We start from the raw sequence: 27,114 nt of genomic DNA on the forward strand, positions 1-27,114 counted from the left end.
CTTCTAGGCAATAAGATTTACTGACGTGCCCAATCATAAAATTACCCGCACTTCCTGACAACATCTAACCCGGAGCAAAGTACTGCTTCCTTAAATCTTCCCCAAATCCTGTTTAAGTGCTTTCTCACACTCGGCGAGGCTGCCCACAGCTCCTCACATTGTGTGTTTGCACCAGCTGCAGAAAGTCAACTTGTCCAGCTACAGAGGTGCTCTTGGTGTGGCTTCGCTGGAAGGCTGTGACACCACGAAAGGACACAAGAACACACAAAAGAAGAGGTGTAACTAGGACGTCACAAAAGCCATTTTACAAGCCAATTGGAGAGAACCAATTCCATTCCATTTCTTCCAGAAGTCACACACACACCTGCACTTTGTACATAGGTTTGCTTTCGTGTCAGGATGTGAAGACTCAAGGAAGCAACCGGATTTAAATACGAAAAGTCATTAAAATGAGTTAAAATTTTCAAGAGAAATTTTCAAGTGAAATTCTATCTCTCTGACTTGTTTACCAGGGCCATTGGTCATCCTAAGATAATTGTACTCTCACCACAAAGACCTGTATCTCTTCATGGCCCCTGGATTGGGTCTCAGCAGGAAACACAGGTGGGTTCCCACCCGTGCAGCCAGCCTGGGAGCTAGTGAAGCTGAACCCAAGCAAGGTGTCCTCAAGGTCCTAGCGGTCTTCGGTGGCAAGTCTTTTTCCTGGAGTCAGAAACCTATGCTTTGGAAACTGACATTTATTCTGTGTGTGTTTCAATATTGTTTCCTTATCATTCTTCCTAACTGTTTCTTAAAGTATTTTGGAAGTACTAGCATGTGTCAGCTTTGCAAAGAAGGGCCAGAAGGGAGGCACTTCATCGTTGCTGATTCAGAGTTTTGAAGGGAGAGCAACACATCCCTGAGGTGTGAGGAGTGATGACGGCAGAGTAAGAGAGCCCTAGGGGACGAGAAGAACTCACCGTCACAGAACTGGATCTACTTGCCTTCTATTCTAGAGATTTCCTAAGAATACTTCTCTTCTGAACTTTAAGGAGTTCTGCTCTTTACCAAGGAAAGCTATTGCCTTATTGGGCGTGAGTGGATTGAGCCAGAGTTAACAGGGTAAACGAAGGCAAAAGTGAAGACGCAGTGTTCAAAATGAATGAAGAGAAAGGCCAGGGTTGAGAAAAGTCTCTGGAGAGTGTGCAACGGGGCAATGAAGACTGCTGTGGAGAGTTCCAGCAGCCTGCTCCCAGCTGCAAGAGACAGGTTACATTCTGTGTGAACAGCGCCCTCTAGAGCACAATCCAAATGGTGCCCTCTTGGAGCAGTGAAATTCTGGGGCCCAGAAAGCCTACAGCATCCACCCAGGCACAAGTGCAAAATCTCTTGCCTGTGTTTTTGTATTTAGTTCTCATTAAAACCCTAGGAAGTGGGGAACTGAGATTCAGAGAAGTTAAGCAATTTGCCCAAGGTCACAAAGCAGAAACCTAGAAGAGCAAAGATTAGAAAAATCTAGGTTTACCTAACTGAGAAGGCCTTGCTTTTAAACCCTATGTCATACTCAAAATAGTGACTAAACCATGCAGTGGGAAGGCAAACATTTATTCGGCACCTACTTACTATGCAGCAGGAATGGTGACTTTCAATACGTTTCCTTGCTTAATGCAGAGATCAATAACACGGTAAGAGTAACCAAGAGATCAACCTAAATATCGAACCTAAATACATAGGGAGGATTTGGACTGGGGGACAGGGGGCAGGTTTCCAGGGACAAGGAAGAACGTGAGCAAAATCACCAAACAGGGAGAGAAGCAGGGTATGCAAGAGGATGGGGGCTCCACAGAGAGCGTACAGCACCTACTAGATTGGATCGAAGCGGGAAGGGCCTCAGTGCCAGGCGGAGTTCAGAAATGGTCAAGACGTCAAAGTAATTGAGAGGAACTGTGGAAACAGCTGAAGATGTTGTACTGTTAAGCATTGTGCTTACTCTGGAAGCTTCTACAGGCCGTCCTGGCTTGAACGAATGGTAGAAAATGGCCTGAGTGATGGGAATGACGTCTTCCATTTGGAGACATTTGTAGGTATCTCCGCGGTGCCGTCACTGCGTCTTTGGCAGTCGGAGGTGTGCAGTGACAGCACGATGGCTAGTGTGGGAGGATGGGGAGCTTCCTCCCCAGGGGTGGTGAGCTGAGTCTTGTGTACTCACCGCTCTAGCAGATGGCAAAGTGCCCTGGCCTTGGAGTCAGTTAGTTCGGTAACATTTATGGAGTGCCAAGGTCATGCTTAGGCCACAGACCACAGATACAGAGACGAGGAGACACACATTTGAGGCCCGGCCCTGCCTCACACCAACTAGAGAAACTTGGGCAAGTCGCTTAACCTCTCTGAGCCTGCCACGTGTGCCGTCTCTCCTGCTGGGAACACCTGGCCCTCTACTCTCTCCTCCTGGCTGACTTCTTGGTTTCAACCTAAATGTCATTTCTCAGAAAGAAACTTCTATGTCAGTTTCTCAAAGAGAGGGGAGTTCCCGACCACCCCCCTCCTCATTTAAATTGATTCCCCCCTTACAATATTTTATTGTACTCTTTACTGTTTATTTGTAGCGTTTACCCTGATTTTAACTTACACAATTTCCTTTTGTGATGGTCTGGGGGTAGTGACCCCATCCATCTCTTCCACTGCCCACCTAGCCCTGGGCCAGGAGCGGATGCTCAATAAATGTTTGTCAAGGAAATAAATAAATGCAGTACAGTGTAAATGACTCCAAGTGCTTGATTTTCAGAAGAGGCTGTGGAGAGGGTAATGGAGCCTGTCGCCACTCTCCAGTGCTGGTGTGCAGTCTCCATGGCACCTGGACAGGGCAGATGACTGGCGGACGCTTCACCTAAGTGGCCTTGTGGTCTCGGGCTCCTCATAACCAAACTCTTATCCGCTTTCTTGTAGCCTGGGTTGTCCATATATGTATTACATGTAACAGTAAGTCTTACTACATCAGGATAGTAGGTATTTAAAGGAATCCTTTACTGAATTATTTTATGAAGTGAAGAATTAATTTTGAGATAAAATAATCATCCTCCTATTTGTTTTCCTTGTAAAAGTATATGTGTTGGAAGAACAGTTTGTTTTTCTGAAAACTGGACACATTTTATAATGGAACAAGTCCTAAATCTCATCTACCGAGCCACTCACCTTAAACGGCACTGGAGTTTAATAAAAGGATTTAAATGTTTACAAAAAGTCGTGTTTCTTATGTGCGTAGAGAGCCTGTTGTTAGTCGGCCTTTCTAGTTCTCTGTGGTTTGGGTTGGTATTACACCAACTCAGTCTTTCCAGCCCAGAAACGAATGAATTCCATGTGGACTGGAGGCTCTGAACATTCTTTCCTGAGTCTCTGTAACAAGAAAGGACACTTTGTTTTTAAGAAAACATATAGAATTTGAAACTTTGGCAACTTACAAAATAGAGGACTCGTTCAGCTAATGCCTTGGCTATAGGCGTTGGGAACTAGTATTCATAACGCTGTACCCACAGGAAAAGAGTGTCACGTCAGTACAGCCCGGCTCTGGGAGCCATGCTAAGCAGAAGGCACAGAACACCAGGCTCTTGAGTTTGGATTGGAATTCTGGACACCTTCTAGTGCCACATTCTAGCTTATGTTTGAAGTCTTGCTGTCACGGGCCACCAAGTGGTCCACCAGGCAGGATTGAAGAAGTGGGGGTGGGGTTTGACTCTGGAGTCAGTCACCGACCAGCTCTAGCACTGGGTACTATATCACCTCTCAGGGTGTCAATTTCCTCATCTGAAAAATGGACATTCACGTCTATCCTACAGATGGATAGAAAGAACTTAACACCTGGACATGGAAAGTGATCAAGCTATTAACACCTTCAGTAATACTACCTCCAGCTCTAATTTCTCCAGCAAGTACTAGCCATGCACTGAATGAAAGATCCAATCATGTCATTATCTGTAATGCCTTTACTTCTAGGCTTCTCTATACCAGTGTCCAGGCTGCAATGGTATCACGTTTATCAGAAAGGTGATGAGAAGGGCAGGGCTCTAGGATAAACCACAAGGCAGTGGATTAGCTGGAGAGCCAGCATTCTTCTTGGTTCTATTGCTCTGCCCTGGGGAGCTTCTGAGGGTCAATGATTACCAGCTTTGGCTTGGGTTCTGCCAAGTCATCAGAGTTACATTTATGGGGCAGCACGTCACCCACCCTCCCACGTCCAGGTGTTTTCTGGGAAAGCCCTGGAGGCAGAGGGAAGCAGAGCCAGCAGCCTTGGTGACCCTTTTGTTCCACATCACAGAGCTGCCCTTGGGCCCACGCTGGATTCCTCTCTTTGGGACTCTCCTTGTCCCCCATCAGAGCTCACCCGAGGGGGCCCCCTCAGAGTGGGCACTGCTGCAGAGACTTCCCACCTGGCTGCTCACAACGCAGATGAACTACTCCAGCAATTGTCTTGACAATTCTCGTGTCTGCCCCTAAAATGAGGATGGCAAGTGGGAGAAGGGGGACATCCCCCAGACCCCAGAGCCATGCCAGGGCAGGGCATACATGGGGCCCACACCCACCTACCTCCAGAGGGAAGGCCAGTGGAGACTACCACAGCCCTGCTGATGCACTCGGTCTCGTTCCTTCTGTCCTTCTTTTTACTCTGTGGTGTGCATAATGGCCTGGGAAAGATGAAGTGAAATGCCACTTTATTTCCTCTTATTTGCCCTTCTATCACAATGAAACCCAATCAAAAGAAGTTTTTACATCTCAAAAATGTTACTTAACCTCTCTGAGCCTCAGTTTTTTGTAATAAGTTGGCGATTACAATGCCTATTTGTTGTTTTGGGGAGTAAATGGAAAATACACAAATCCACACAAAAACTTGTACACAAATGTTTATAGCAGCATTATTGATAATGGCCAAACAACCCAAATGTCAATCAACTGATGAATCAATGAATAAAATGTGGCCTATCCATTCAAGGCAATATCATTTGGCCATAAAGATGGAAGGAAGTACTAATATATGCTACAACGTGGAAGAACCTTGAAAACACCGTGCCAGGTGAAGGAGGCCAGCGCAGTGTTATTCATTTATGCAGATGTCTAGAACAGACAAATCCACAGAGAAAGAAAGTCAGATTGCTGATTGTCAGGGAGTTTCTTTCTGAGCTAATGAAAATGTTCTAATATTGATTGTGGTGATTATGGTTGTACAACTTTGTACAACAAACAATATTCTTAAAAAACATTATTGTACACTTTAAATGGGTGGATTATCTGATATGGGAATTATATCTCAATAAAGCTGGTACAGAAAAAATACCTGTTGCATAGAAGAGACTCAGCAACTCCCCTCTTATCCTCATCCCTCTCCTCCATGTCTTAATCCTCAGTTCTTCCTCTTCTCTTTCTACTTCTCTCCTCCAGCACCAGCCAGAAGCACTACTGTAGGCCCTTGTTGGGCCCTCGCCTGAACTTGGCGCCTCCCTCCTACAGCAAGCGGCCACTGTGATTCGGGAGGCACCACCATTAAAAATTACTTTCTTGGTCACAAGATCCTGGAGGTACAGAGAGATTTCTCTGCTTATCCTCACTCCTAAACAGAAGCTCTGCCTGCACCTGGAGAGTTACCTCTCCTCCCGGCATTTATGGGAGAACTTCTTCTTCCCTACCCAGTCCAGAGGGTGAGGGGCGGAGCAGTTGGGGCAGAGTGTGGGCATCTCCCACCCACCCACCTTCACCTGCGTTCCACAGGACTGACCCTGAGTGGGCAGCTCCAGGGCGAAGTCCTGTCTCAGCTCTGCCCACTCACCTCTCACACCTCCCAGGGCTGGAGGTCAGGCTAAAGTCATGTGCTTGGGACCGAGTCTGCAGTTCCAAAAGCGTGGCAGGCCCACAGACTCATGGACTAGCTGACCAATGCCCCGGAAGTGGGGTGGGAGGAATTCACAGGGCTGTGGTCCCATCCAGCTGCACCACTGCCCCAGCCTCAACTCAGCCACGGCGCTCCCTGCGCCCTCGCATGGTCGCTCATCTTCTCTCCCGCTCTCATGGGGACTCAGTTTTGTTCTCTCCCTCTCTCTCTTTCCCTCAGTACATCTTTTATTTTTACTTCTTCTAGCATTTTGTTCCTTGCCTATAACCCTTGTTCTATTCCTGGAGTCAGTAATATTAATAATCCAATTCTCATTTAAACCAGCCTCCTGGTGTATCAGCACTACCTCACAGATAAGCCAGAACTCCAGAGGACTGTTTAAAACCCCTCCTTGTCCCACATTCCTGCCATACCATTCTTTCCTCTGCCCCACATTCACCAAGAACAGAAAATAAGGGGACATGACAAATAACCGGTATGGGACAGGGGATCCTTACTGCTTCCTGGGGTCACAGCTGGGAGAAAGCTATGTGGAGTCCATATTCAGGGCCTCTCAAGGAAATGACAGAAAACTACACACTGTGCATTCCCAGAGGTTGGCCTCTTTCTCAAAGGCAGGGCTGGATTTCCTTGTGTGCTTCCCCAACAAGGGCCACTATCAGGAGGAAGAAAGAACGTACCAGGCCAATCCCTAGCTATTTTCAGTTGCCTACCTTAAAAAAAAAATCCTCACCTGGATAAATATAAAGCATGATAACCTGTGTCATCACACACCATCGGGACCAAATCTGGATCTTATTAAGTATCATAAATAAACGATGGTTTGGGGGGAAGAAACTAAGGTATAACTCGTGTCCTATTATGAGCACAAATTCCTACAAAAAGAAGCAAGGCCAGTCTACCTGGACAGGGTGTGCAGGCGGCCCAGTTTCAGTCTGGCCTTGAAACCTGTGGTCCAGAGTCAGACTTGAATCCCAGCTCTAGCGCTGATTGGTGCGTGACTGAGCCGGCTGCCTGGGTTTTTACAGAGTTAATTTCCCAATATAATCGATTAAGCCTGGAAAACAAAAAAGAAAAGTCACTAAGGAAAGCTAATGAGCAGTTAGGACCCTGGAGCTCACTGTAAGTTGTGTTTGCTTTTTTTTAGGAGGCGTCCGTATTGCTGCTCTGCCTAAAACTAAATTGTCACTATTCTCGTCCTTCCATACTCCCACCATACTGCCAATAACTGGACCCACTTTCAGCAATGGGTTTTTCCCAATATCCTTTAAGTCTCGGAATAGTTCATCCTGCTAAGGCTCCCCTGTGCTGCACTGGGCCAGACAGAGAAGAGAAGAGGAAAGAAGACCAGTAGGAATTGCCAAGAGATGAACAACTGGACTCAGCGCTGAACGAAATGCTGGCTCCCCGGCACCTGGAGGGTGTGAGTTTCGAGTTGTGCATGGCACCAAGACTGAGAATATCGTTGCAAAAGGCCAGCGGATAGGGTTGGCAAAGCAAAGATGGGTTCAACAGCTGTCCTGAAGGCAGTGAGGGATAGGCTGTAAGGTGGTATAGACCTTAGTTTAAACTCCACCCCTTCGACTTATCAACAGGATAAACCATCTTCCTTCTCCGAAGCTAAGTGTTCACCATAAAAATGGAGATAAGAATACCTCTTTCACAACCCTGAGATAGAAATCAGAGTAAGGCCACTCCACAGAGGGTCCAGCACGGTGGAAACCTCAGTGATGTCAGGTTCCTTCCTTTCTTTGCAGGGCTGAGAAGCCCCGATGAAGAGACGGCCAAAGGTCGGGTTGGCAGCTGGGGAGTAATTTTAACTCCCAGCTCTGGATTTGAGCCGGTGGGGCTGGCTCTCCCGCCAGACCCAAGGACTAACTCAGAAGTGCGACGTGAGCTGCAGAGGAAATGCAGGAAGGCGTGTAGTCTTGCCTGGGGGAGATGACAGGCCTTGGAATGTATTTTTACGTCTGCCTCCCTTACCCCTGTCCTCCCCGGCTCCTCGCGGAAGCTCACCCACCAGAACCTCTGGGAGTGGGAGGAGAGCGGGCCCTGGGCTGCTTTAAAGGGGACCTGTAAGGAGCATTTGGCATACATGAAGCCCAGAGGGAGAAGACTTTGTTTATCCGGCTACTAGGGAAAAATTAACAAAGGGGGAAAAAAGGCTGAGGATCAGAAAGAAAAACATTGCCTATAAAACAATGAGATTAGATTAGCCCATGAAGATCCAATTGTGCCAGACGAATTGAATTTCCTCTGAGGTTAGCATGACCAGCCTTCCAGATCCAGACACAGCTGGAGCACAGGGCTAGGTGATTGACGCCTGACACCATCCTTACCCTAAGAGTTTGTAGCAGGACTTCAGGTCTCTTGACCCCGTGCTGGGATGAGAGGTGCATCTGCACCTGGGCTTGCTGGGCAGCACACCCGGGGTAGATCACCTTGGGCTGAAACTCCTACTCTAAAAAAATGTTCCTAGCACCCTCTTGTTTTCCTTCTTCGCACCTAATACAACTTATTTTATATTTATTTCATTTAATTTGGGCCTTCCTCAGCTCTGTAAATGGCACAATCACCCATGAGTTCAAGAGAAACCTTGATTCCGTCTTGATTCTGTTCTTTCTCTCACCCCCATATCCAATCCATCAACGCATCTTGTCTGCTCTTCCTACGACATATATTCAGGGGATGTCCTCTTCACCCCATCTCCATTGTGGCCGTCTTTGTCCAAACCACCATAACTGTTGCTTCAGCTACAGAAGTCACCTGCTTATTGACTCTGCTGTCTCTCCCGCCTCCCTATGCTATGTTGCCCATCACCAGAGGGAAGTATTCTCCTGTAAATCAGATCATGCTGCTGCCTTGCTTAAGCCTCTCTTGGCCTCCCCTCACCCTATGACCTCAAGGCCCTATATAACCTGGGCTCGGCTACACTCCCCAGCCCCACTTCATTCCTGTGTTTCCACCAGCTCGGGTGCTCAGAGGTCCATGCTGTTCCTAGCCTGGTCTTTTGCACTTGCTGTGCCCTCCTTCAGGACAACTCCACTCTGGGTCTTCCTATGGTCACTTCCTTCATGTCACTCAGGACTCAGCTTCATCATCACCAGCACCAAGCGCCTCTCAGCGTTCAATCTAAGGTAGCGCTCACTCAGTCAACTCTGCCTCTCCATTCTGTTTTAGCCTCTTCCCATCTCCTTTCATTCTAGGATGTCCTCTTGTTTGTTTACCTAATTATTATGTGTTCATGTTCTGTCTGTCTCCCCTCTACCAGAACGCACACTCCGGGAAGCAGCCCGTCTTGTTTTCCTCGGAATCCTCAGCAGCTAGATCTGCAGTAGAGACTCCACAAACATGTATTGAATGAGTGAAAGTCCGTGTCTTCCCCTGGCTGGAAGTGCCACAAGTGTCCTCAGACTTGGTCTGATCCATTCATCACTTTATATCCAACATCACCCATTGGGCCTCAACACTCTCTCTAAATAGAAATGGAGGGGAGGGAGACAGAGAAACACAGAGAAGCTATTTTCCTCCAAATGGCAGCTGAATACATTTTTTACTTGCTCACCCAACTAACGACCAAATAAACAGCCAGTGATGGTATGAAAACTACCCGTGGAGAATTCATAAATGCCCACACTGATGGATGACGGAGACAGTGCCTGTTCATAAGCATTATATGCCTCTGCAGACATTTTTCCCCTCCTCATTTTTTAAATTGAAGTATAGGTGACATACAGTATTAGATTAGTTTCAAGTGTACATTGTAATGATTAGATATTTATATACATTGTGAAATAATTACCACAATGTCTAGTAACCATCTGTCACCATACAAAGTTATTATAATAGTATCAACTATATCCCTTATGCTGTACAGTACATCCCTGTGACTTATTTATTTTATAATTGGAAGTTTGTGCCTATTAATCCCCTTCACTTATTTCACTCATGCCCCACCTCCACCTTTGGCGACCACCAGTTTGTTCTTTGTATCTATGAGTTTGCTTCTGTTTTGCTTTTTAGATTCCACATAGAAGTGAAATCATTCGGTATTTGTCTTTCTTTGCCTGACTTATTTCACTTAGCATAATACCCTCTAGGTCCATGCATATTGTCCCAAATGGCAAGATGACGTCATTTTTTGTGGTTGAGTTATATTCCATTATATATATATATATACACCACATCTTATTTATCCATTCATCTATTGATGGACACTTAGTTTGCTTCTATATCTTGGCTGCTGTAAATAATGCTTCGAAGAACATAAGGGTGCATGTGTCTTTTCAAATTAGTGTTTTCATTTTCTTTGGATAAATACACAGAAGTGGAATTGCTCAATCACACAGTAGTCCTTTTTTTAATTTTTCTGAGGAAGATCTATACTGTTTTCCATAGTGGCTCCATCAATTTACATTCCCACCAGTAGTATACAAGGGATCCCTTTTATCCACATCCTCACCAACACTTGTTAGTTTTTTCTTTTTGATAATAGCCATTCTGAGGTATGAGGTGATATCTCACTGTGATTTTGATTTGCATTTCCCTGGTGATTAACTTAAGCTTAGATTTCCTACAATGTGTAGTGGCACATACATCTCATGTATTTCAAACTCAATACTGTGCTTAGAATTGTACATGAGAAACACATGTGTTTCTGAACATTTGTTTGCATGATCAAAAAACTAACCATTTTTAGTGTTTATTTACTTGGTCAAGGATTTGAAAGTTCTTAAAAGTGCAAAAATAGCTGAATCACAGGCAAGAGCTCAGAGAAACTAAAGAAAATGTGGATGAAATAGAGCGAGCAGGTGCAGTGTGGGACTCAGGGAGGCCCTGCAATGAGCTGCAGGTGGGGGAACTGGAAATGAGGGGACAGGTAAGTGTGCACTCCTGACCACGCAGAAGTCCCCAGAGAAACCCTCTGCTCCTAGAGGAGCTGTGCACCACAACGGCAAGCCCTGACAATTGAGATATGGCAGGAGAGATAGGGGAATTAAGGCAACCACATGCCACCAGATTCTACTGACGAGTCACCATTGTTAGAATGGCATTTGACTCTGGCTACAGTCAGTGTTTGCTGAATGAGTCAATTGATGGGTGAAGGAAAAATGGGAAGGGGGTATATCTTTCAGTGTTATTTGAAGATGAAAGGAGACGAGATGTATGAGAGTAACTGGCAATTAATGAATGTTCCATAAAGTTTTCTTGAATCTAGTTCTGTCTGAGGGTAGTTTTTCCTCAAACCCGTGGATCAACAATAACTAACGTGTATGGATCTTGCTCTGTTCCAGGCCCCCTCCATGTGTAAACTCAATTGTTACAACTACCATGTGACATGGACAACATCATTATTACTCCCAGTATATAGAGGAGAAAACCAAAGATCAGAGAAGCCAAGTTATTGATCCAAGTTCACAGAGCCAGAAAGTTAGAATTCAGCCTGCTATGGTTTCAACTGGTATGATATGTGTCCACCTTGGTTTTAATCACTGGAAGAAACTCATTAAAGCACATCCCTTCCGATATGACTTCTTTGGCTCAGACGGAAGGCTGGCGGTGTATTCTCTGCAAGACCCTCATACCAGCTGGGCAGATCGCCTCTCACAAGTGAGGGGGGCACACTGCGAGGTTTGACTTGACTTTACAGGATTGAGGTTGAAGGATCGAAATTACGGCAGGGGAAAAGGAATGGACACTTGTTGAGTGTCTGCTGTGTGCCAGAAACTGTGGTAGGGGCCTTGCAGAAAGGCCTTCCTTTAATCCTCACAGTGACCGTAAAAGTTGTGTCATTATCTCTGTTTTACAAGAGAAGCAGCTGAGGCTTAGAGAGGTTAAGTAGCTCCTGTGAGGCAGAGCTGAGATGGGAGCCCAAATCATACTGGATCCTTCTGCCACAGTCCCTGAAGATTTGGCCCATAAGATGGGTGATTTCTGAGCTCAGGTCGGGGAGGAAAGGCAGGCCAGCCTGGGGAAAGGGCAGGCCTTCCAATTCGGTTCTCTTCTTTCTCTCCTTCCTTGCCCGCTCTTTCTTTGCTTGTTCCTTCCTGTTGTCCTTCTGTCAATAAACACTTACTGAGAGTATCACACGCTGGGCTCTGTGCCAGGAGCTGGGGATGTAGCATTAATAAGAGTGATATTCGGGGAGGTGGAGAGAGCTGGACAGATAATAAAAAGGGACCCAAGAAGCACGGAAATCATAGATTGTGATAAGGGCTAAGAAAGCAACAGCAACGAGGGTGACCTTGAAAAGTATCAGTAAGTAGAAGGGCGCTGGGTGCCAAGGTTGTGGGGGCGGCAAGGCCATGAGAAGAGAGGCGGGGCAAGCTCGGACTCGGCCCCCTCACTACCTGCAGCAGCACCTGCAGGCTCCTGCCGAGGGCATTGCTCAGAGAGTTTTCGAATTTCAGACAGATTTAAGAAACCTGGAGAGCTCAGGAAGGAGGCCTGCCCGAGGGGCCAAATCAAGCTGCAGTTTTCCTATCCGTCAAATGACAATAACAATCTACCTCCCAGGGCCATCACACACATTAAATGACGCAGTGTTTGGGAGAGTTCAGGTAGATGAGCGACGGACTATATAAAAGTGAGTTGGAACTGTAGCAAGAGGGAGTTCAGTTAGACGTAAGGAAGAACTTTTTGACTGAAAGGACGATATGATGCTACAGTAGGTTTGCGATGAAGAGTCTTACCTATATTGACAATTTACAATAGAAACAATAACTACCTGCCCCAGATAAGTCCCTGACACCTCATAGGCTTCGTAGTGAAATGAATAAATATAGAAATGAATGAATTTTTAAATGCAGGTGTGCCCTGCAGGAGGAGATGACTTAAGGAACTTCAGAAGTCTCTTTGCTATTACTACAGCAGGGATTCCAGAAGATTCTCTGAAGAAAAGTGAAGGCATCGCCAATGGGAATATTGAAAATTAGTCCAGTGCCACTGCAAGGGTGGGTCTTGTGGCCCACATTAGCTGGACCAAGGGCCTGGAGACACAACAGCCTGGAGACGCTGCCCAGCGCTGCAGGACGCGGGGCTAGCAGGACGCAAGGAGAGAAGAAAGAAGAAAACTTTGCCTGGAGCTGCTAGAAAGGTGAGAGGCGGGGTGGCTCTGAAAGCCAGTGCGATACAGAGGAAAGATCCATGGAGACTGGGCAACCCAGCTCCCCCGTGACCAACTTGTGTGAGCGGGCCCCTCCAGAGCCCTCCCCTGGCAGAGTAATTTCCCCATGTCTGGGGCATGCTGGCCACGCTGCTTGGGCCTGACTGGAATACTTGGAAAAGCAAAAACATGTTATGCACAACGTCCGAGATTACTTTTATTAACTCGGGCAGGAAGAGCCAACCGTGCAGAGGCAAAACCAGCATCTTTCTGTCAGGCATTGTGCCTTCTCTTCATCCCCAATCTCAGGCAGGGACTAGGAATGGCTCAGCATCTGGTATATAGTCACCAACAAAATATGCATAGCATTTACTGTATCTGCATTTGGAAATTAGCCTGCCTGTGGTCTGGCTATTAGAGTCCCTGGGGCCCCTCTCACCCACATGGCTAAGCAGGCAAAGACAGGAACTACTGCACTGCCAGCTTCCACCCACGCTCCTTCCTGCAGAAAAGTGGCCAGCTCAGGGGACTGAAAGAGGACGGCTTCCTGAAGCAGCACTCACTAGCAGCTCAGGATGGATGCTCAGGGACCTGGGATGGGGGGAAGGGAGTCAGTTGGGACAGTCCCATGTGGAGGAGTGTGCTGAGCATTTAGAACAGAACAAGAGACTGCTGGAGTGAGGAGGCAGAGCTGCGGGCAGCAGGGTGGAGAGGTGGGGCAGGGCGCGTAAGAGGGGGAAAGCCTCGACCATTGGCTGCCTGGGGTTTATGGCACCTCTGGGGTCTCTGGGGCCTCAGCAGAAAGGAAGCTGCAAGGCTGGTTTACGGGGTAGACCCAGGCATGCCGGGGAAAGGCGTAAACAGGGGAGGCAGCGACTGTCCTTGGTCCAAGCTTAAGCTGTGCATCGTTGAAGAGCGTCTCTGCTCCCACAAACCAGCAGAGAGAGTGGGGTCAGTGGGGTTCAGCTCTGTGGTGCAAGAACACAAGACCAAGAGGGAAGGGCTCACGCAAAGCCCCCTTGCAGGAGCCGGGATGGGAAAAGACTTCCAAGAGCACCAGGTCATGCCCTGCCTGTGCGCCAGCCACCCTAAAGCCCCTCCCAGACAGACAGACTCAGGTTCCATGTCTGCCCAAGGAACATGGCCAGCAGCTTACTCCCATTTCCTCCTGAAATCTGTTCCTGCCTCTCAAAACTTCTACAGACCAGCCTTCTTCCTGATATCTAACCCAAATCCTTAGGCTGAGATTTGAATCGACTGTCATCTTGTCTTCAGTAGGTATGAGAAAACCAGCCTCTTCATATGCTAGAAAGAAATTTTAGCCCACAACCCTGGGCTGACCTTCTCAAGTGACGGCCTGTTTCCAGCTTCACTTCACTGTCGCTGTAGGCAGACCCGTGGGAAGGAATTGGCCCACTTCATGCCCCTGTGATCTCTCTACTCACACGGCTCCAGGTGCCAGCCGGGACTGGGCTCATGTCCCCCCGCCCTCCACACCCCTTCTTTCACTGCTACAAGATACTTAAAGAAGCATCTTTGTCTCTAGAAACCCAAATCTGCAAAAACCACCATCAGCTGTAAAGCACTCAGCCAAGGGAACTCAGGCATTAAAAGGAAGGTGAACGAAACCCAAATCCCGTACACGTTTTTCCCCAATTCTCTTCTAGCCTCTTTCCTCACTGGATTTCATTCTGTCTGTGTCTTAACAGTGGTGAGCATCTGCATCGGCTGGGGAAGAAAACCTCAAGTTCTCACACACAGTGGATTTGGACAAGGCGAGAAGCGTGAAGAGCCCCAGCCTCTGAAGGGATTCTCGGACTTGGTCCAGGTAAGCATTCTGAGTTAGGATCTCTCAGAACTTCCCCTCCCCTCCCCCTCTAAGGGCATGGAGTAGCTGAGAGAGGAGAGGAGACTTCTCTCCTGCCCACTGCACCCTGCTGGGGCCGCTCTGGAAACAGACTGGGTAGGCGAGACCCACCAGGTAGACTATGCTGCACTCAGGCCCGTCGCTCACGAGTGTCCTCCCAGTGAGACCAAAACTTCTGCAAGGTAGGGACTGTCTTCGCACTTTAGGAAAGCCCCTCACAGAGTGAGTTATTCTAAGGTGATCCTCTGACCATTCTGTGACTTATCTCTGAATCCAACTCAAGCTCTCCATACTCTATGCATAATTCATCAGCGGTTCAAACCCCAACAACATCAGACTTTGATCCTGAAATAGTTGAATGCACCTTCCAGTAAAGACTAGGATCACTCTTATCTCTCTGAACATCTCATCACTGGACTTGGACTCCAAGGGGCCAAATTTCAGGGAGTCTTTTTCCTGTGAGAAGCTAACAACAGTTACTCATAGTTTCCGAGTTCTGTCAAGCTTTTCAAGGACAAATGGCGGATCTGGATAGAGCCAGAAAGCTCCCAAGAATGTAATCAAGGGCAGTGAACCATGAGCCTGCCCCTAGGGATAGTCACCTGAGAGAGCTATGGTTGTTCTAAGTGCAGCGACAGTATTAACCTGTTGCTTTCAACTGTGTTGTGTTGCATATGGAAATCTGCTCCCTGGGAATATGGTGGCACAGTGATACACACTGGTAGGTATAATTCCTGAATTTGAGCTGAGAAACATTGGTGTTTGTGCAATTGGAAGAGAGGGAGGGCCATGTATTGGGAAATTCTAAATAAGTGGACATTTCTGGCTTGTATTTCAGAGTATTCAAAAAGAATCTTCTCTTAGAAGCATAGGTGGGTGACATGCATCTAACTAGAATACGAAGTTTAGGAGGCTTGATAACTGCGTGACGAAGCATGGGGCAGACGTACGCACAATGAGACAGACTGTCGCATACTGGAGAACTGACTCGGGGAAATAACAACAGGCTTCTCTGAGTGAGGAAGTTGTTGATCCAAAGCAAAGTTGGGTGAATTCAGGTTTATATTTTTCCTGAGGACTTTGAGCAAGTCATCGCCTTCCTCCAGGCCTTAGTTTCTTTCTTTGAACAATGAGTGATCTGGACTTGATGAACCCTTAGAATGATTGTTAAAAATTAGTTTCAATGCTCTATTTTTTAAAGTGATGATATTGGGTTGGGTTTTATATTAACAGCTAGAGCCCATAACAAGAGCTTTTGAGAAATAACTACTTGGGGTGGAACATCTTTGGACTCTCAACAGTCTCGAAGTTGCCCATTCTCTGCATTATTCTTAGTTTCTTTCTGCTATTCTTCAAACAGAACCCGGGAGTTTCCCTGTAAGAGCATTGCCCCCTCTGCTCCCTCACAGATTCTGACGAGGCAATGGCAAGGATGGCAACACTCTCTCTATACATCCTTCCTAATAAACTCAGCAAGGACGGCTTAGGATCGTCCCATCTGGAGCAGAGAATGGAGTCCAGTGAGCTCTTTAACCTTAAAGTGATTTTTTGCTTATTTTTGACTTTTCTAGGGTCTACCACCTACATGTCTCCACTCTAATTTCTCCTTCATCTTTTTTTAAGTGTTTGTTTGTTTTTATTCTGTTTTATTTTTCCCATTTATACACATACTCCTTGCTTCTTCATGAAGATTTATGAACACATAATCAAGACAACCACTTTTTTCTCACTAGAGCAGAGCTAATGTTATTTATTATTCAATGCATGTTCCAGGAGACAGAGCAGAGAGGGAAGGTGTAGGTCCCTTTCTCTTCACCTTGGGCTTTAGCCTAAGTCATCACCATCCTGTACTTGCCTTCCCCAACTATAAAATTGGAACGGATTTATTAGCCTTGAGATGAAAGTAGATGGTCACTTTTGGCTTTCCATCGACCTCGTTATCAGGAATACCATCACCTCCACCTCTGAAAATGCCCAGCTCATATGGGGAAAAGAGAAGTTGCTAAGCAGAAGTCTTTAAAACTAATTACGATATTCAACTATCCTCAATTAACTATTGGGCAAATTCTTTGATTTCTGTGCCAATAAATTCATTCAGTGGTGACTCGAACTAGCAACATAATGCATATTCTGGCAAATTCTTCTGTGTCTTGGGCCCTTTAAAATCTATGTTGGACTCACTGTCAGGACCCCTGAGTTACTTCAGCTCTAGGGAGAAAAGTCCCAGGGTTGCCTTAAAGTGGCTGGCCTGAAGTCAGTAGACCAGGAATTAAACTTCAAAGTGCTGATTTTTTCCAGATATTCTGAACTGTGTGATGTTGCTTAATATTTCAAGGCCTCTCACCCCACCTGCCAAGTGGAAGGAGGAGGGATGTATGGTGGATACTGGAGTTAGACAGATGTGGGTCTGAATCCCAGTTCTGCCACTTCCTGTCTGTGTGACTTGGCTCAGGTTCTCAGCCCGGAGCTTCTGTAACAGTGCGCCTGAAGGGGGTCCTGTGTACCAGGATGCTAATCCTCTCAGCCTCATCCAAGGCCTCGGTGCTCAGGGAGAAAAAGAGACATGGGCTAACTCTGAGAACTTTCCTTCTCCCCAAACACGCATGCCTTTCAAAGGCACAGAAAAGCAAGTGACCATAGGCTTTATTTCTGAGGAGGAGGCAGCTGAAAAACCAGTGCCCTGCCCTACACAGTCCCTGACTCCCCATAACATCCGCGGGCCGTTAACTTCTGTCTCTGCGGCCAAGGGGCCACAGTGGATGTGTGAGGGAAATGTAAAGAAACACTCTTTTCCATTCAAAGTTTGTTTGTCACTCTGGGGAAGTTTCCTAAATGAGACCAGCCAACCCTTGTGTTCCTATTTTAGAGTTACACTTCATCCCAGCAGCCAGTCTGTCACTAGATCTTGTGTATCTTGCCTCTTAACATCTCCTATCCAGTTTCCTTGGCAATGGTCTTACCCACCCCAATCCACCTTGCACTTTGTAGACAAAGCAGCGTTTCTAAAATGGACATATGATCTTACATGGTTTCTCTTACCTTCCAGATACTGCCCGAGCTCCTTAGCATTGCACTTGAGGCCCTTTATCCATGTGCTTGCTCTGCAGCTTCTCTTGTCTCATCTTTCTTCACCCCTCCCCATGCCACCCCCCTCCAGCCACACCAGCTTGGTATTCCCTGTACCTGCCACACTCTCCCATGCCTCCATATTTTTGTAAATGCCGTTTCCTTGTTCTGGAAGGCCCTTTGTCCTGCCCCCACCTGCCTTCCTAGGGAGTTTAAGATCATGCTTCCACGAGTTCTTCTATAAGCAAAGTAGGATGTCCTTCTTGTGCGGTGACTATATCAGGACTACACTGCTGTGTGACAGTCCCTCTTCATCACAGTGTTTATCCTGCTGGAGTGTAATAGCCTGTTTCCACACACATATCCCCCTGAACTGTGAATACCATGAGAACAAGGGCCAGTCACTAATTTCCCAGGACCTATCACAGTTCCCAGAACGTAGTGGGGGCCCATTGTAAGCGTGTTGAAAGGCAAATAAGGAAAAACACCTGTATGTATAATAATAATATGAATGAGAAGGACAATAATGAAAAGAAGAAAGACAATAGTTATCATTAGCATCTTAAATTGTAGAAGCAAGAGGAGTGAAATTTGGGTCAAAACTCAGAATCAAACTGCTGGGACATATAAGCAACCCCGGGGAGAACTCTAAGAGAAGCATTAGGAAGCCTTCAATCCGCAGAAGCCACGGGGCAGATAAAAGGCAAGCATGTGAGTCCAAGCTGAATCCTTGGAAAATCACCGAGCTGTGCAAAGGTCCAGAGTAGATTTGTCAACTGGCACAGAACAACGAATTGCCGAGAGAAGGAAAGAGACATGCATGAGAAAGTCCGAGTCTCAGGTCTGCGGAGCAGAGCACGCTTGGCAATAGAGCATGTTACATGTTTCCAAAGAACCAGAGAAAAACAGAACCCCAACAGCATCAAAGCTCCAAGAACCATTCACAAGGAATCCACTCATGGAGCTTTTTGACAAGTCCAGCCCTGCACCCTTACTGACTCGGTGTGCTTCTTCACACAAAAGAAAATCCATCCTCACACCTTAAGTACAAAAACAAAAACAAAAACCACTTTTCTGATGGCTTCTCCCTTCATGGGTAGGTGCTCCTACCCCATTGTGCTTTGAAAAACTGAAGCTGACATAGTGAGGTGACACTTTTACAGCACACTGTCGTATAAGACAACGTGAGCAGAGCCCGTGACTGAAGGGCACCTGCCAGGGGCTGGGTAAGTCTTCGTCTACCATGGCCTCCTTACCCAAATCACCATATTTTGCTCCATTTTTTGTGCCCAACTACAGAAAAGACACACATTTTTCCTAAATATGCAAAAGACAAACTTCTTCTGAGTGACTATGCACAGAATCTGTAAGACATAGATGTTTGGAGAAGGGGGTCCCATGCCTGTTCATTCTTGGGCTCATATAAAGCAGATCATAGGCGAACAGTGGCATTCACTGCCACGGAGCTTTTGTCACAGCAGCATTTAGGGAGCTGAACAAATGTTGAGAAATCCAAATGCATTCACATGGAATCATACAACATTTCAGAAAATGAGAGAAAACCATTCCAGTGAAGGTAAGTGAAATGTCTTACTAACACCAGTCACCCAGATGAGCCTTAAGCCTTTTCCATAATAGACCTCACTAGCACCTTTATACTCTACCTTAAAGTTGGAAAAGGCTTGAGAGAGCTTCTGCTATTGTTATGCAAGATCTTGCAGCAATTGAAGGATGCCATCAGAGACAGAAGCCCCACTCAGAGCTCTACACCAAGAAGAGAAGACCATGGAACCAGATGTGACATGATCAGAGGTTTTAACTGCCCTCCAGCTCAGAGCTGTGAAATGGCCGAGGGAGAGCAGGATGAAGCTCACAGCTCAGAATCCATGTGTGACCAGAAGCTCACAAGCATCAATTGAGTGAGTTAAAACCACGCTTTCATTCCCCAGGAGTGGTGGACAGTCTGTCTAGACTTGAGGTGGGGAAAAGAGGGCTCAGTTTCCACCAGAATTAACTCTTTTTTCTACAAAGGGCAAGGAGACATTTCTCCCTCTTACCTCATGGAGTGCCAGAGGAAGTGTAGAGACAAAAACTCAATTTCTTGGTCCCCAAGAAAGCAGCTGGATCCTTGATGTGAGCAAGTCCTTGCACTTTTGGTCCAAGAGTTTGGGTGTGCCAAGTGAGGGTGTCTGAGGCCCTGTTGGTTTTTATGTCTGTGGGTCAGCTCAGACCGGCTGCCAACTCATCTGTATGCAACAGCTTTCAAAAAACACAGTTTACTTTAGAACCGGATCCAACAAGAGCAGGCATAGCAGTTAAATGGGCTAGATGCACTAGAGGTGTTGAGCCGCCAGGGCTAATTAAGAAAGATTTGTTTATGGAGCCTTGGCCTGGAACCAGGAGGCCAGTTTGCTCATGCTGACAGTGTCCCAGTCAAACGTGTGAGGTTGAGCACCTGTGCACATGGGCTAGCTGCTCCAGGGTGGGGGTCAGGAGTCCTCAAGGAGCCCCTGCAAAGTTTCTCCTGCTAGGTGACTCAGTGGCCATAAAAGCTCAGGCTGACCTGACCCTTCCTCAGTCATTCATCTGTTGCCCTGGTCTCAGTACAATGTAGAGCTTTACGGCAGACACTCTGCGGTAGAGCAGACTGGAAGTGAGGCCCTCCTCCACCAACGGTGTCGCCTGGGGCAAGTTCCTCACTTCTTGCCTTGGAGGTCCGCACTGAGGAGTGGGCTAAGGTTTGGCATGCACTTGGCATTGAGTAATCACTTGTGAAAGCCAACATATGCCAAGGATCAGCTTCCTTTCCTCCTTCCCACCCTAACTCCCTAGGGTCAACTCCCTCTAGTCTCCAGTGAGGGAGAGGAGGTCTTGTTGACACCCCTTCTGAGTGGCTCTCTTCTCGGTGTTCCTCCCTGTCATGGTGTCCTCCATGGACCATCGCTCACTTTGCTGCTGGTCACAACCTGGAGCATCAGAAAACAGTCTCCTTAACAAGCTGTCTCTGTCTTCAAGGGGCAGGAGGGGCTGAACATGGACAGGCCACACGTCCCTCTACTGTCTGTCCCCTTCCTCTCCCCTCAGCACCACACAAGATGATCTCAGGTACCAGACTTTACCCGAGTCTACGTGGTTAAAAGGAAAAGAGAAACTGCAGGGCCGCACGGTAGTTTGGAGGCCCCGAGCCAGTGATTCTGACACCACTCAATTACACAGGAGAATGAAAACATCATGATTTTCTAGAGAGGATAAAATGGAAACAAACGCATAATTACATGGGAAAAGGAAATTTTGTTTTCAAACACTTATAAGTATAATCAGTTGTTATAGTAAAGGAAAAAATATAGTAGGTGTAAGTAGACCAGCTTGTAGTAGCATTTCCCATTGAAGTTCGATTGTGAGAGACCTGTTGCAGGGAGCAGCAGTACCACGGGGAGGGAGAACAAGAGGAGAGACTCAAAGCTTGTGCTAAACATGATTTCCTCTTCACAGAAGGTCTCCCTGGGGCACTCCAGTTCCCACTCTTGCTGCCTGTCCCTAGGTTCATCCCTCTCTCCAATAGTACCTCCTTTCTCCATCCACCACTGTGTGGTCCTCTATCTACCTTCCCAGGTATCCCTCCCCTGCCCCGTGGAATAGCCCCCCACCGCAGATTCACCCCTCCCCACCTCTGAGCAGTGCACTCCCCAAGTCTGGGCATGAGCCCATAAGAATGCACCCTGCAGACATCCCAGTATAGGGGGAGTGGGTGTCCAAGGACCCTCGCTGCTGTGCCCCAAAATGACTGAGCACAGCATGGACATGAGGAAGCCACAGGGAGGGGACTCCTCTGACAGTGACTTTGGCTGGAGCTAGTCAAATGGCCGTGTGGCCATGTGGAACCTTCCTTAAACTCCAGGGCAGGCTAGGATGCTTCAATATTCCCTCCCTCTCCCCTTCACTCAGGGCAGCCGGGGGCCACTCTGGCCAGCTCTCCTGGCTCCTTCCCTTTTTTCTCCCACGCGGGTGCTTCTCTAGATAAAATCTTTGCACTGTTAATGTCATCTTAGTGCCTGCTTCCTGGAGGCCCTGGACTGGCACCTGGGCTATTCCCACAAGATGGGAATTCTCAGGGACTTCGGCAAGAGAGACACTGGGGTCGCACAGGACAATTCAGGAAAAGGGCTTTTGTGATCCAATTTCCAGAGCAGGGGCCCAAGAAGACCAACGTTCTGAGTTTCTCCATTGTTGTGGGTTATGGGTTTGCCTTTTATTCTCCCAATTATCCACCAGACGACCAAAAATACAAACGCACATACAAACACGCATCTCTCAAAGGTAAACATTAATTCTCAGAGACAGCACAGAACAAACCCAAAGTGAGGGAAATAAATGTTTTCCTAACTGCCTCATTGATTTTCAAGGCAGGTCCCTCCCGCACAGTGGAGCCAAACGTCTCATTATCATGCAGACCAGGTGGTTATCTTACCTCATCCCCCACCCCTTGCCCCCACCTTCAAAATGGCCCCTTGGGACCTGCAGGGAATGAGAAAGAGGCTGTTGCTAAGCAACAGGGAGGGCAGGGCTGATATGTTCTTCCAGCTCCGTGAATCTTGCTTACAATGTGCAAGTGAAGATGTTTGACCTGACGGAACGCTTCGGTGCATCTTCCGTAGAACCAACGTGATTCGTTTTCTCAGTCTCTCCTCCTCCTCACAGTCTTCGTGGAGAAATTCTGCTCCCACTCCACCAGTCTGCTGCTTCCCCCTCTTCTGCGGTCACAGAGAAGGTCCTCATGGCAGGACCCAGGTGGTGAAGAGAATGCCTCTTTTCCCTGGCTCTGTCCCAGTCCCGCCGCGCTGTCCCCGGTGGCTGTTCACCCGCATTTACTCCTCAAACCACCTGCAGCCCCCTCTGCACCTGAGCTGGAGGACCAGAGTCAAGAGAGTGGTTTTCGTTTTCTTCTCTTTAAAGAAATTTGGGACATTTCAAAGATATTATTCTGCTCATGACTAATATTCCAACAAGAGTCATTTGGATGAACAGTAGGCCATTAGAGGTGCTGTCAGATTTAGGAGAAGACAGAGGGTCTCACTCCCACAACAAAGGGCAGCATGCGACAAGTCTGAGAGGCAGGACCCTGGCAGGTGCAGCAGCAGACAGCAGGGGAAGGAGGCAGGGCCTGCACAGGGAAACCGAGTTCTGGTCCCGGGAGTGGGTACCTGACGGACAGCCGAGGGAGAGAGCAAATCACAGCAACGCTGCCAAAGCAAGTTCTTCCCAGTCTGAACAGAAGAACGGGGGACTCACGTGGCCCGAGCCCCAGTCTGTGCTAAGCACTTTGCACACATCATCTCAATTCATCCTAACAATCTTTGGGATAGGCAGTATTTTAATCCAAGTACCAACGAGAGATGAAGACACTCGCCTCTGGGGACACATTGAGCACGTGACGAAGCAGGGGGCAAATTCAGCCTCCCTGTGATGCACAGGCCCCTCCCAAGCGTTGCCTCATGAAGATGATTAGCTGCCAGATGGACACAATTTCCCCGTGTGAGAGAACAGAGGCTCGGGCATTGGCCTGCCTCTCTCGGTTTAACTAAAAAGCAGTTCTAACACTACACCTCCTGGTACAGCATATATTCTTTGCAAAGCACTGAATTCATTATTTTGGCAATCAGGAAAGGAAATTAAAAAGAATTTTAAGAGGAAAATATAGTGCATTAAACAAATGTTTCTTTTTGCTCTCTCCTGAACTCAACAAAACTGGGAGTAAAGGAATTAAAAAGGTAAAAATCCACAAGGACAAAAAGAACAGGAAAGGAGACAACAGCAGTCAAGAGATTTTTCAAAAAATGTAGGAAGGCACAGGGCACAGCAGCCCAGTCTGGGCTCAAGGGCCTGCCGAGGGAGAGGCAGCGAGAAGCCAGCAGCATGCTCTCCACGGCGCAGTGTGGGACAGCCCCGGCTGCCTCTGAAGGCAGGACTGCTGTGTAGAACTGGAACATGAAAACTGGTTGAAATTCCTAATAGGAAACAGAATCCCCAGGCTAGGATTTGAGGTTTACTCTGGAGAAAACCAGAGAGAGCATGGATTTGGGTTCTTCACTCCTAGCCGAGGGTGGGGGTGAAGCATTGGACTGGAACAGAACGGGGGTCAGGGGAAAATCTGCATACCGAATGGGAGACCCATGACCTCCGTCCTCCACTCAGCACCCAGGCGCCTGATGGCCGCTGTGCAGGAGAACGGCGGAGTCGTCTCTAGGAAAACTCAGTGGGCTGAGAGGAAAGACCTCCTGGTACTAACACATGGGAGTCACCCAACGTGCGGGATGAAACCCAGCCCTCCCACCCACCGCTTCCCATGGCTTGCTAGTGCCTCTCCCAAATGCAGCCTAGGGTCGTCAGCCATTCAAGGAAAGGCTCTAACACAAATGAGAAAGATCAAGAGAAAGCATGAAGGGAACCTGGAGTAACAGAGACAAAGTAGGGAGCAAAAGAAATGTCTGAGGCCCACGCTGATCTCCAGAGAGAAAAGACTACACTGCAGACATGAAACAAGAACACGAAGCTGGAAAAAAGATCCCAAGAACAAAAAAGAGCACTTAGAAATTAAAAATATCAGAGCAGAGAAAATAATTGGAAAACATAGCTGAGAAAACCTCGCAGGATTCTGTTTTAAGGATCAAGGATAGGAAAGAAAAGATAAGAAAAGCACAAGGTCAATGCAAGAGACAGTGTCCACATGATAGGCTGTAGCAGCCCTGAGATGGGACCTGGCTGACCTCCGCCTTCAGGGAGTGGAGCAGGCGGAGGCTGGGATCCCTCAATCTCTGCTCCCAGCCGTGGACTGAGGGAGGGAGGGGTACTAAGGCAGGTTCATTCCAGGAAGAGGTGGGATTCCTATGAGGACTTAAGCTCCGGGACGGCAGTCTAGGATGCGTCTCCTCCAACCTTCCCTCCCTGTCTCCATCACCAGGGCTCAGATTTGCCCGACAGCCTTCTTTGGTCACCCTCCATTTTCTCTCACACGAACCTCCCTTAACAAAATCCTTACATGTTTAATCCTGTCCTAGCATTTGCTTCTTGGAGGACCCAAACTAATACATAAAAGTCCCAGAAAGGAAGAACTGAAAAAAGAAAAGGAAGAAATTTTGAAAGAAAGATACATTTTTTTAAATTCTCATAATTGAAGCCCACAAGTTTCCAAATTGAAAAGGCCCACTAAGAACCCAGAAGGAAAAATTTTAAAACATCCACATCAAGGCAATTTTATGAAATTTCTAGAAAGTAGAGATAAAGAAAGAGAAATATATTATGCATAAGAGATGATGAATGATTTTGAACCAAAATAGCATCTGAATCCCCAATAGCAAGATAGGATGCTACAAAACAGTGGAGCGATGCCCAATTGAAATTGTGAGGGGAAAGCGATTCTACACCTAGTCTAACCTGTACAGGCAGAATAAGACAATTTCAGATATGCAAGCTTCAAATGTCACTTCTCAAGGACCGTTCTCCAGGAAGTTCCTGGAAGATGCATTTGCCAAGATAAAGCGAAGAAACCCAGTAGGAGGGCTAGAAGAAACCCCAGACACAGGTCCCCAGCACATGTGAAAAGTAAAGAGGCCTGTCTGGTGATGGTGAAGGGCCAGGCCGGAGGACATCTGCCCAGCAGCCCCAAGAACAGCCAGGCCAGGGGGATGGCTGCCTCTCAGGAAAAATGGGACAGAGCCGGCCAACATATGTTCAGAGGACGCTTATGGATCTGAAGGAGATTTTCAGGACGAATCAGTGACAGGTCTATAGACAACTGGATCAATGAGAAAGTGAGGAAATCGAACTCTGCTAAATACAAGTACTTATAATGAAGAGAATACGTATTTACCATACACTCCGTAGCGAGGCTTTGAATAATATTTAGAGAGTCATAATGATATAAACATTGAGTATGGAGCTAATAACATTCTTGATGTAACAATACGGAAAGGATGGAGAGCAGGGAAGCGCAGCGGGAGTAGGGGTGGGGGAGGGCTAACTCCTCACGTCCCAGATAAGGGGCAGTGGGCCGAGTCTGACATGGAAAAGTCGACGTATAGTAGTACAAGCACTTCCTTTAGAAATAAGGAGGAAAATATTAAAAGAATGTCTTTTACCAAGTCTGCAAGATCTGAAAGTGGTTCCTAATAAACTGACACTGGGGGACTCAGGGCATTTTCACCCAGCACGTCCTTTTGGGTAGAAAGAAATGAGAATGAATGCTCCATTTACTACTGTCACCATCACCTGCATGGGAGCCGCTCATTACATTTTCTCCCACACAGCCGGCCCTCTAAACATTTGCCTGAGGCAGGGCCTTTCTCACAACCACAACTCAAAGGCTAACGCTCAGGATTTGGGCCATGTGGTTGTGATTTTTTTCTGGTGGACAATACTTCCCTCTCTTTGACTCTGGCTCTGAGAGAGGGGGTCTTGTGTGGCCATATGGACAACACCCTTGGCAGCCCCATGTGTCCCATAGCCAGACAGGAAGAGCCAAGCAGTGTCCACTTGGAGACTTATTGATACCTAACGTCGTCACCAAAATCTCATGCTTTTTGCAAAACAAGCACATCAACATGTTATTCAAATACAGTGAGACTGAGTTGGGGTCTTTACTTATCTAGTCACAAACCTACCAGCTGTCTTCCCTCTGTACAAAAAGGAAGAGATTTCCAGTGTCCCAGGCCACCACCCTCCTACAGATGGTGACCTCTGTGTGTGTCCTCCTTTGATTTAGGCAGGGCAGCAATGGCGATTCCACCACAGCAAAACCCATCAACCCTCAGGCCTCGCAGCTCCTGAAGGGGCAGGACAGAGGGACTCTGCTGGAATGTGTCCTTTCAGCTCAGGGCTTGGATTTTCTTGAGAATCAGTGTCTGATGAAAGAGTGGTGGTAAAATCTGAATGTGTTTGCTACGGAGGAGAGCTAGATAATCCCACCAAGTTAACAAAAGGGAGGAGTGTTGCCAGACAGCCTTCACAGTGGGAAGGTTTTGAGAAACCATACGCAAGAGATGAAATGCTTTTCCTCTGAAACGCTTACTGCCATTGAAGATGAAAGCATATCACTCTGAGAAATTTCAGGCCAAGGGACTTTTTAAAAGAAGAAATAGAATTGAATGAAGGGAGGATTTTGATGATTCCATTTAATTCATTAAAAGCTCATTGAGGACTTTCCTAAGCATAAGGCGCAGTGCC

General features: G+C 47.2%; 1 protein-coding gene across 5 annotated transcripts in view; it reads right to left on the minus strand.

Moving 5' to 3' along the window:
- Window positions 1-20,112, minus strand: part of KCNJ1 (potassium inwardly rectifying channel subfamily J member 1) — a 29,372-nt gene extending 9,260 nt beyond the window's left edge. The window contains exons 1-4 of one of the 5 annotated variants that reach the window (XM_070623414.1): window positions 19,953-20,112; window positions 6,760-6,914; window positions 4,561-4,658; window positions 3,172-3,372 (exon numbers count right to left, since the gene is read on the minus strand). The gene's annotated coding sequence lies outside the window, so the exon portion shown is untranslated. Of the gene's footprint in view, window positions 1-3,171; window positions 3,373-4,560; window positions 4,659-5,305; window positions 5,604-6,759; window positions 6,915-19,952 lie in introns of those variants that run through there. The other 4 variants (XM_070623415.1, XM_070623417.1, XM_070623418.1 and 1 more) reach the window with 4 other exon arrangements.
- Between the last annotated feature and the right edge of the window lie 7,002 nt (window positions 20,113-27,114).

Source organism: Equus przewalskii, chromosome 6 (assembly GCF_037783145.1).
Source record: "Equus przewalskii isolate Varuska chromosome 6, EquPr2, whole genome shotgun sequence".
NCBI lineage: Eukaryota > Metazoa > Chordata > Mammalia > Perissodactyla > Equidae > Equus > Equus przewalskii.